Below are 10000 nucleotides of genomic sequence, written 5' to 3'. Positions count from 1 at the left end.
GGGAGCGTAAGAGGGAGAGGGAAGGAGGAGGAGGAGAAAAAGAGAGAGAGGGAGAGAGAGAGAGAGAGAGAGAGAGAGAGAGAGAGAGAGAGAGAGAGAGAGAGAGAGAGAGAGAGAGAGAGAGAGAGAGAGAGAGAGAGAGAGAGAGAGAGAGAGAGAGAGAGTGTGTGAAAGAGTGAGAGAGAGAGGAAAAGGGAAAGAGGAAAAGGGAAAGAGGAAAAGGGAAAGAGAAGAGAAAAGAAGAGAAGACAGAGGAGAGAGAGAGAAGAAAGAGGAGAGAGAGAAGAGAGAAGAGAGAAGAGGGAGAAGAGAAGAGAAAGAGAGAAAGAGAGGAGAAAAGAGAGAATATCACAATAACCAAAAGTCGGTCCATCACCATCACGCGCACCACTATATATAGTTGGGCGCTCATCCGGTGCGTCCTGGTGACCAGCGGGCGTGAACGATCAGGGGGCAACGGAGGGAGGGAGGGAGGGAGGGAGGGAAGAAGGGTAGAGGAGAAAGAAGGGATGGAGGGAGGGAAGAGAAGAAGGGTAGAGGAGAAAGAAGGGATGGAGGGAGGGAAGAAAAGAAGGGAAGAGGAGAAAGGAGGGATGTGTGACAAGAAAGGAGGGAGAAAAGAGCTGTGCGAGAAGGGAAGAGGGGAAGCAGGGAGGGAGGAAGAAGGGATGAAGGAAGAAAAAAAGGAAGAGAGGGAGGGAAAGAGCAAGAGAATGAGAGAGAGAGAGAGAGAGAGAGAGAGAGAGAGAGAGAGAGAGAGAATGAAAGATAGAAAGAGAGAGAGAGAGAGAGAGAGAGAGAGAGAGAGAGAAAGGAGACAGAGAGAAAGGAGAGACAGAGAGAAAGGAGAGAGAGAGAGAGAGAGAGAGAGAGTAAAGGGAGAGAAAGGAGAGAGAGAGAAAGGAGAGATAGAAGAAGAGAGAGGAGAGAAAGGAGAGAGAGAAGGAGAGAGAGAAAGAGAGAGAGAGAGGAGCAAGGAAAGAAGGAAGGAAGGAAAACAGGGAGAGGGAAAGAAGAGAAGAGAAGAAATGGGTAGAAGATACGAAGAAGAAAAGGAGAGAAAGGGAAGGAGGGAGAACGAAGTGATGAAGAACACACATGATATTACTTCACTCGAATGGAAATAATCGCCAGGCCAAAATATGGTGCAGCTATCGTCGGACAGAACCCGGAAACCATCGCCGCAGACCCGATCTTTCTAGAAGACCACCGTAGACTGAAGACCACGTGTTACCCCCCACCCCATCCCTCCCCTCCCCCCCACACGCACTTTGCAATACCCCTTCCGATGCTCCCTTAATCTTGGCATCTGCTCGATTCCTTCTTCCCCGTTCTTCCGTTCTCGCTTTCCTCTCCTTTCTGTTTTTTTTTTTTCTTCGCACCCTCTCCTTTTCCTTTTCATCTCCTTTCCTTTCTTACCCCCTTTCCTTGTCTCCACATTTCCTCTTCTTTGCTTTCCACTTCCATTCTCTCCCTCTTCTTCCATATTCTTCACCCTATCCCTCCTCCTTCGTCTTCCCTATTCTTTCCACTCCCTTTTCTTGTCTCCCTGCATTTTCCTTCCCTTTCCTCTCTCTCCCTTCTCATCCCACATCCTCGACACGCCTCTTCAAAAACCCTCACATTTTTTTCTCTCACTCACCCTCTTCCTACTCCCATCTTTCCCTTTTCATCGCCAAATCCCCTTCCTTCTCCCCCTCCCCCATAACAAGCCTCTCCCCCCAACCCTTAACCATCCCCCACTCCACACCCTTACCCTCTTCCCCTCCCACCTCCACCCCACTCCTACACACACCCATAACCTCCCCTTCCCCTATCCCCCAATCCTCCCCTCCCCACCCACACCCCCTACCCATCCACCTTTACCCACACCCCACCCTAACCCCCTCCTGTCCATCCTCACCCTTTATCCTCCCCCTCCACACCCACCCACACCCCCATCCCCCTTCCCCTCCACCCACCCAACCCATCCCCCACCCCCCACCCCCACCACCATCCCCCCTGTCCCCTTCCGCCCCCTGCCCTGTAACCACCCCCACCCCCACCCCTGAGCCAAATTATCACGCGCCGCCGATACATCAGAGGCTCTCCATGACTCGACCATTACCAGCCCCGAGAGCAGCGGAGGAGTAGAGGCGGCCGATAATAGGGGGAGATAAGGTGGAAAGAGGTGATGACAAAGGGAAGAGGAGGTAGAGTAGGAGAAGGGGGAGAGAGGGAGAGAGGGAGAGAGATGGATGGATGGATGGATGGATGGATGGATGGAGTGAGGAGGGTGAGGGGAGGAGGGAGGAGAGGGAGGAGAGGAGGGGAGGGAGAGAGAGAGAGAGAGAGAGAGAGAGGGAGAGGAGGGAGGGAGGAGGAGGAGGGAGGGAGGAGGGAGGGGGAGGGAGGAGGGAGGGAGGGAGGGAGGAGGGAGGAGAGGGGAGGGGAGGGAGAGGGAGGAGAGATGATGCAGAAGAAGAGGAAAAAGAGGAAGGAGGAAGACGATGCATAATACTGATAGGTAGTAGTTCGAGAATAAGCACAAAAGAAAGAAGGTAGAAAAGAAGACAAAAGGGTGAAAGGAAAATGATGAAAGAAAGAAAAGACGAAAATAGGAAGGGGGGCCACTGGGGGGGGGGCAGGGCGGCAAAGGTCCATACTTCCGGCGATCAATCAAATATGTTAATAATAACTTTGAGCGCGTGTACGCACTGCTTGTCTGGGAGCACGAGGACATACCTTACCCCCACTTCGTACTTATTCCCCTCTCTCTCCCTTTCCCTTTTCATATCTCCCTCTCTCTCTCTCTCTCTCTCTCTCTCTCTCTATCTCTCTCTCTCTCTCTCTCTCTCCCCCTCTCTCTCTCTCTCTCTCTCTCGCTCTCTCTCTCTCTCTCTCTCCCTTTTTTCTATCTCTCTCTCTCTCCCCCTTTTTCGTCTCTCTCTCTCTCGCTTTCCGTTTTTTCATCTCTCTTCTCACTCTCTCTCCTCTTCCCCCAAGGTTCCCTTTTTTCATCTATGTCTCTCCTTCTCTTTCCCCCCTTCGCTTTCCATCTCTCTTCTTCATCCCTTTCTCTCTCTCTCTTCCTCTCTCTCTCTCATCTATCTCTCTCTCTCTCTCTCTCTTTTCTCTCTCTCTCTCCTCTCTCTCTCTCTCTTATCTCTCTCTCTCTCTCTCTCCTTTTTCCCTCTCATCTCTCTCTCTCTCTCTCATTTTTCCCTCTCATCTCTCTCTCTCTCTCTCATTTTTCCCTCTTCCCTTTCTCTATCTTTCTCTCTCACTCTCTCTCTCTCTCTCACTTCGCTTTCCTGGTTTTTCATCCCTTCTCTCTCTCTCCTTCTCTCTCTCTCCTCACTTCTCCTTCCTTCCTTTCTCCCTTCCTCCCTCTCCTTCCTCTTTCCTCCTTCTCCCTCTCCTTCTCCTTTCTCTCTCCTCTCCTTCTCCTTCTCCCTCCTCTCTTCTCCCTCTCCTTCTCCCTCTCCCACTCTTTCTCTTCTCCCTCTCCCCTCTCCCTTTCATCTCTCTCTCCTTCCTTTCCTATTTCATCCCACTCCCTCCCTTTCCCTTTCCCTATTTCATCCCACTCCCTCCCTTTCCCTTTCCCCTTTCATCTCTCTCTCTCTCCCTTTCCCTTTTTCATCTCTCTCTCTCCCTTTCCCTTTACCTTTTTCATCTACCTCTCTCCCTTTCCCTTTCTTTCCCTAACCTCTAATCCTCCTTTCACCTCCACCTTCACCTTGCGATTGCTTCCCAATTTCCCTTCTGTTGCAAGCTCTTCACCGAGTTTCACGCCGCCCACACTTGATCCAACGGAGGAGTCACTTACGCCCACGTTTTCGCTTACTCTGATCTTAGGTTTTCCTTTTACATTTTTCTTTTCTTTCTCTCTCTCTCTCTCCCTCTCTCCCTCCCTCCCTCTCTCCCTCTCGCTCCCTAACTCTCTCTCTCCCTCTCGCTCCCTAACTCTCTCTCTCCCTCTCGCTCCCTAACTCTCTCTCTCCCTCTCGCTCCCTAACTCTCTCTCTCCCTCTCGCTCCCTAACTCTCTCTCTTCCTCTCTCTCTCTCTCCACTCTCTGGCTCCACCAACTCTCCCCTTCTCTCTCCTCTCTCCCCTCCTCCTCTCTCTCCCTCTCTAGCTCCCTAACTCTCTCTCCTCTTAGCTCCCTAACTCTCTCTCTCCCACTCTCTCTCTCTCCCTCTCGCTCCCTAACTCTCTCTCTCTCTCTCCCTCTCCCCCCCTCTCTCTCTCCCTCTTCCTCTCCCTCTCCCTCTCCCACTCTCCCCTCCCTCCTTCTTTAATCAACTAGAATAAACCAATGCAAGTGCAGCTGCAACGTTTCCAACTTCCCCGTCAAGTAACATTTCGGAAAGACTTTGCAAATTTCAATGACACTTGACAACTTGGCAACAGGGAACATATATTAAAACAGAGAATTAATTCTTACGATCTCTCAGTTTATAGGCGTTTTCGTGATCTAAAAAATATAAAGAAAGTAAAAAAATCTATATCGAAAAACATTTCCTAGTTTTTTTATCGTTTCGTACTTCATCCTCCTTTTCCTTTTATCTTTTATCACTATTGTTAATATCATTATCATTATTATTATTACTGTTATCATTATCATTATTATTATTACTGTTATCATTATCATTATTATTATTACTGTTATCATTATCATTATCATTATTATTACTGTTATCATTATCATTATCATCAACCTCCTTCTTTGCTTCTAAATAAAGGCAGATTGTCACGCCATGACCACAAAACGTTTTACTTAGGATCCTTTCCCGCAACATAATAAAAAATCAATCCCTCAAGACACACGAAACTGACAAAAACAACGACGTAATAACGTCAACAATAATTCAAATCTCAATAACAGCAGCAATGCCCAAAACAATAGCATCAGTGTCAACGGCAGTAATCCACACTGAGAAAAAAATAAACAACAGAATAACCAATTTTGAAGTTCCAAGCGACGAGAACACGTCGCGCTGACCCCCACCCTGAGCCCCAGGCCCCCAGACCCCGAAGTCCAGTGCCAGGGCAGTTCCCAAACGCCCAGCCGGGTACCGCCCTGGCCCCGAGAGGCCCCGACGGCAGCGGCTCCAAACAACCCAACGGGGAGTCAACTACCACTAATGGGTTCGTAGACTCCCCCTCCCCTGACCCCTTCCCCTCTACTGTTCTTATCCTCATTCTCTTTCCTCTTTATCATGCCTTTCGGCCACTTCCCTTTTCCAACTTTTCACCTTCCTACTTCCTTTTCCCTCGTGTCTCCTCTCCTCCTTCCGCATTTCCCTTCTTCCTTTTCTCTCTTCATTTTCTCCTGCTCCAATCATCTGTTCTCCCTTCGTGTTCTCTTCATCGTGTCTTCCTCTCTTCACCATACCATTCTACTCTCATCAACCTCTCTCCTTCCCCTTTCCTTTGTTCTCCTCTCTTTTTCCCCTGCCCCTTTACACCTATCCCCCTTCCCTTCTCTTCCTCATCCTTCTCCTGTCTAATTCCTCAGCTTTCCCCCTTTCCCCTTCCATTCTCTCTCCACTTCTTATATTTACCCTCGTTTCTCCTTCTCCCCAGATTTCCCCTTCCTCCGTCCTCCGATTCTCTTAACTCTCACCAACACTTCAGTTTCCCTCCTTCCTCACTTTCCTCCTCCCTCCACTCTCCTTCCCTTCTCCATTTCCCTTTCCACCCCTCTTCTCCTCCCATCCCTTTTTCCTTCCTTCTTCCTTCCCCTCATCTCCTTTCTTCCCTTTCCTTCCTTCTCCTTCTCCTCCCCATGTCCCCTTTTTCCCTTCCCTTCTCCTTCCCCTTCCCATCTCCCCTTTTCTCCCCCTTCCCTTCTCCTTCCCCTGCCCTAACTACCCCTTTTCCCCTACCCATCTCCCCCCCCCCTTCCCTCTCCGGCCAGTACCCCACCCGCCTGGCGCCATCCAAGACCAGACAGACCTCGACGCGTTCCTCCACTCGGCCTAGGGTCGAGGATCTCTCGCTTTTCTTCCTTTATTTTCTCTCGACATTTTAACAACTCAGTCTGTCTAATTATGTGTGATATAGGCTGGTAGGTATACATATATATAACTACCTTTTTGTCTATCTCCCTCTATTTCTCTACTACCTATCCATCTATTTATTCGTCAATGTATAAAAAGGTATGAATGAGAAATGAATGAATGTTCGCAATGAATACGGTTCTACCTATCTATCTTCAATTTATTGTATCCGTTCTATATATCACTATCTGTATGAACGCGTTTACCCAACATTCTCTTCTCTCCACATCAACTTTTGGTCATGTTGCTGGAGGAGAGAGAGGCGGGAGAGGAGTCGGGAGAGGAGTCGGGAGAGGAGTCGGGAAGAGTCGGGAGAGGAGTCGGGAGAGGAGTCGGGAGAGGAGTCGGGAGAGGAGTCGGGAGGAGTCGGGAGAGGAGTCGGAAGAGGAGACAAGCGAGTCGGAACCGGAAGAGTAGAAAGACTTCGGCGAGGAGAGAGAACAGACGGAAAGATCGGACGAGTTGGAAGAGGAGCCAAAAGAGCAGGAAACGGAAGAGTAGAAAGACTTCGACGAGGAGAGAGAACAGACGGAAAGATCGGACGAGTCGGAAAAAGAATCGAACGCGTCCGAGGAGGAGCCAGACAAATCGGAGAAGGCGTTGGGAGAGTCGAGGGATTCGCAAAAGGGCATCGACAGAGGAGCTGCAAGACGCGAGAGAGTCGGGAAAGGAGTCAGTCGGAAGAGGAACTGCAAGAGTCGAAAGAGAGAAAATTCGCTCTTATCCGAACAGTGGCACTCCGGTTATCTCAGGGCGACAGCCGCTGATGGAACATTCGGAAGAGCAGGGGAGAGGCGGAGGAAGAGAAAGGGAGGGAAAGAAAGAGAACGGGAAGAGACGAAGAGGAAAGGACGACGGTGAAGTGGAGAGAACAGATGGAAGAGGAAAAGGATCGAGGACGGAGGTAGAAGAGAAGAAAGACGAAGACAACGAAAGAATTATGACGAGAGAGGGGGAAATCGAGATGAAAGCAAAGAAGACGGACGAGGGGACACAGACAAGAAAAAGGAAAGAAAAAACGGAAGAGAGAGGGGAAGAGAAGATCTAACGCGGAAAAGGAGAGATGATGATAGGAAAGACGGGGAGACGGAGAGCCGAAAGGAGGGGAGTGAGGGGAAGGAACGGGAAGAGAAGAGAGGGGGAGAAGGGGAGGGAAGAAGAGAAGAAGGAAGTAAGAGAGAGGGAGAGGGGGGAGGGAGGAGGGAGGAGGAGGAGAGGTAGAGGAAGAGGAGAGAGGGAGAGGGAGGGAGGAAGAGGAAGAGAGGAGAGAGGAGGGAGAGGGAGGGAGAGGAGGAAGGAGAGGGAGAGGGAGGGAGGAAAGGAGGAGGAAGGAGGCAAGGGGGAGGGGAGGGAGGAGGAGCAGGAGGCGGGGGGGGGGGGGGCAGAAGGAGGGTAGAGGGTCACCGGTGCACCCCCTCGCAGCCGCAGATGGTTGCTGACTTGTTATACATTACCGGACGAACCCACGCTGACGTTTTCCCAAGGGTCGCTTACCTGAGGAAGGAGAAATGACACATTAAAAAAAGAATCACATGACTGAGCACGTTGCAAATACACAAAACGTACTTACAGCCCTTTGTTTTAAAATGTGCAACCTACACACAATTCTCTAAAAAACACATACCAAACTTGACATATATAAAAATGAATGATGTAAAAAAATATCTAAATAATTGAAAATAAACGAGAAAAAGAAGGGAAAAATACGAGGCAGAGAAGACCAAAGTAGGTGAGGACGTGGGCCGAGTGTGGGCGGCTTAGGACCACAAGAGAAGAACTTGCACGGGAAGGAAGAAAGAGGAAACACGTGGGAGAAGAAACAGCAGGAGGAGGAGGAGGAGGAGGAGGTAGGGAGGAAAGAAGAGAAGAAAGGGAGAATCTTGTAAAGAGAGCAAGAAGGGAGGTGGAAAGAAGAGATCAGACGTAAGAGGACCAAGAGGGAGAGGAAGAGAGGGAGAAATGAAGATGTCGAGATAAGGAAATCTGAAAAAGCAGTGAAAGCATATTGAAGCGGAAGCACATGGGTTCCCCAACGAAAAGTGAACAAGGACAAGATTCATCCCATTGTCTGTCCCAGTCCCCGTCCGTCCGTCCGTCCAAATCAATCGTAGGGCAGAGGCAGACAACCGAGTTGAAGTTGACACCCAAGTCGACGCCGTCAACCAAACGGCCCAGAAAGCCACTCGAGCTCCCCTGATCCCCTCCCTCCCTTCCCCTCTCCCTAGTCCTCCTATTTCTTCCTTCCCTGCCTTCCCTCCCCACTCCGGCCCCCTCAGTCCTCCCCATTGCCCTCCTACTTCCCCCCTCCCTTTCCTTTCCCTCCAATCTCTTTCTTCTGTCACCACCTTCCACTGCTCTCCACTTTATTTACCCTAGCACCGTCTCCTCCCTCGTCTTTTCTTTCTTCCTTCACTTCGAAGAACTATCCCTTCCTTCTCCTCCCACCTCCACTGTTCCCCTCCACTTTCCTTCCCCCCTCCAATCTCTTCTCCCACCCCCTTTCTCCCCAACACCATGAACTAGCCATCTCTACTCTTTCCATCCACAAGTCCTCTCAACCCTCCATCAACTCTCACTCCTCTCCCCGCCTCCTACGCCCCTAAAAAAACAATTTCCCTATTGTTGATCCCATGATTTTACGTTTTATAAGCCACTCGTTTCTTTGTTCTTGTTAGTGCCATGGCCGTAATAATCGTTATCCTTATAGAAACTATAATTAATCTCTCTCTCTCTCTCTCTCTCTCGCTCTCTCTCTCTTTCTTTTATCTCTCTCTCTCTCCAATCACTTCTTTATTTGTCATTTTATTGTTTTCTTTATTTATGATTTATGTTTATTTAATAAGTAAAAATTCTCACTCAAAGGCATATCGCGAGCGTAATTAACTCAATACATCCGAAAGAAAGCAAGTAGAAGAGTGGATGATGATGATGATGATGATGATGATGATGATGATGATGATGATGATGATGGTGATGATGATGATGATGGTGGTAATGATGGATTATGATGTATGAGAAGAGAGGGTTTAGGATGAATAGGAAGAAAAGAAAAGAAAGGAGAGGAATGACCAGGAGGCAGAGATATCGAGACCCATTAATTTTGCCCCGAACACCCCCAGCTGATATTCTCGAAGGAAGAAAGGTCCAGGTAAAGAAAAAAAAGAAAAAGAAAAAAAAATGCTGAGAAAAAAACCCGGCATCCAGCCCCCTTCGTCTCGCCGTATCTTCTTCCTTCCCTCACCTCCCCTTCCCCTCCCCTTCCCTTCCCTCCCACACCCCAGCCCTAACCTCCACGCGAGGATACAAAGGGGAGGGAGGGGGGGAGAGGGAGGGGAGGCCGAACGGGGGGATAGAGAAGGATAACACCCGACCTTGGCAGGGTCGCAGGGTCCGATGCCTTTCTCCCCTGCCCTTAATCTCCCTCCCTCTCCTGCTTCTCCCTCCACTCCTCTCATCTCTGCACTTTCGCTTCCACCCCCTCATCTCCCAGCCTTCTCCCTCCTCTTCTTTTACCACCGATCCTCATTCTCCCTTCCCTCTCCCTCACTCCTCCCATCAATCTCAATGTCCTCCCCTTCCTTCCCCTCCTCCTTCTCCCTCTCCTTCCCTCCTCCTCCACACCTCCGCCTTCCTTTTCCCTTCCTTTCTTTCCCTCCTCCATCCTCCTCTCCCTCCTTCCCTTTCCCCTTCCCCTACTCCTCTCTGCTCCATTGCCTTCCTCCCTCCCTCCCCCCTTCCTACCCCCCACCCACCCCCAATAAAACAACTCTCGTCTAGAGCGATCTGTTGCTGTCACCCGCGCCCGCCCGCCCGCACGCCCGCCCGGCTGGTGGACTCCGCGAGCCGTCATACACACAGGCGCGAAAGATGGACTCGGGAATAGGCATGGTGTGTTGGGAGGTGAGAGGGAGAGAGAAGGGGGGGGAAAGGGGGGAAAAAGGGGGGGAAGAG

The 10000-nt window shown here is 50.2% G+C and overlaps 1 protein-coding gene across 1 annotated transcript in view; it reads right to left on the bottom strand.

Moving 5' to 3' along the window:
* Liprin-alpha (PTPRF interacting protein alpha) overlaps positions 1–10000 on the bottom strand; it is a gene marked incomplete in the record, with an annotated part of 310208 nt that overhangs the window by 273371 nt on the left and 26837 nt on the right.

This window comes from Penaeus vannamei, chromosome 10 (genome assembly GCF_042767895.1).
Source record: "Penaeus vannamei isolate JL-2024 chromosome 10, ASM4276789v1, whole genome shotgun sequence".
Lineage (NCBI taxonomy): Eukaryota > Metazoa > Arthropoda > Malacostraca > Decapoda > Penaeidae > Penaeus > Penaeus vannamei.
Note: the sequence above shows the minus strand (reverse complement) of the source record. Positions and strands in the feature narration are given on the sequence as shown.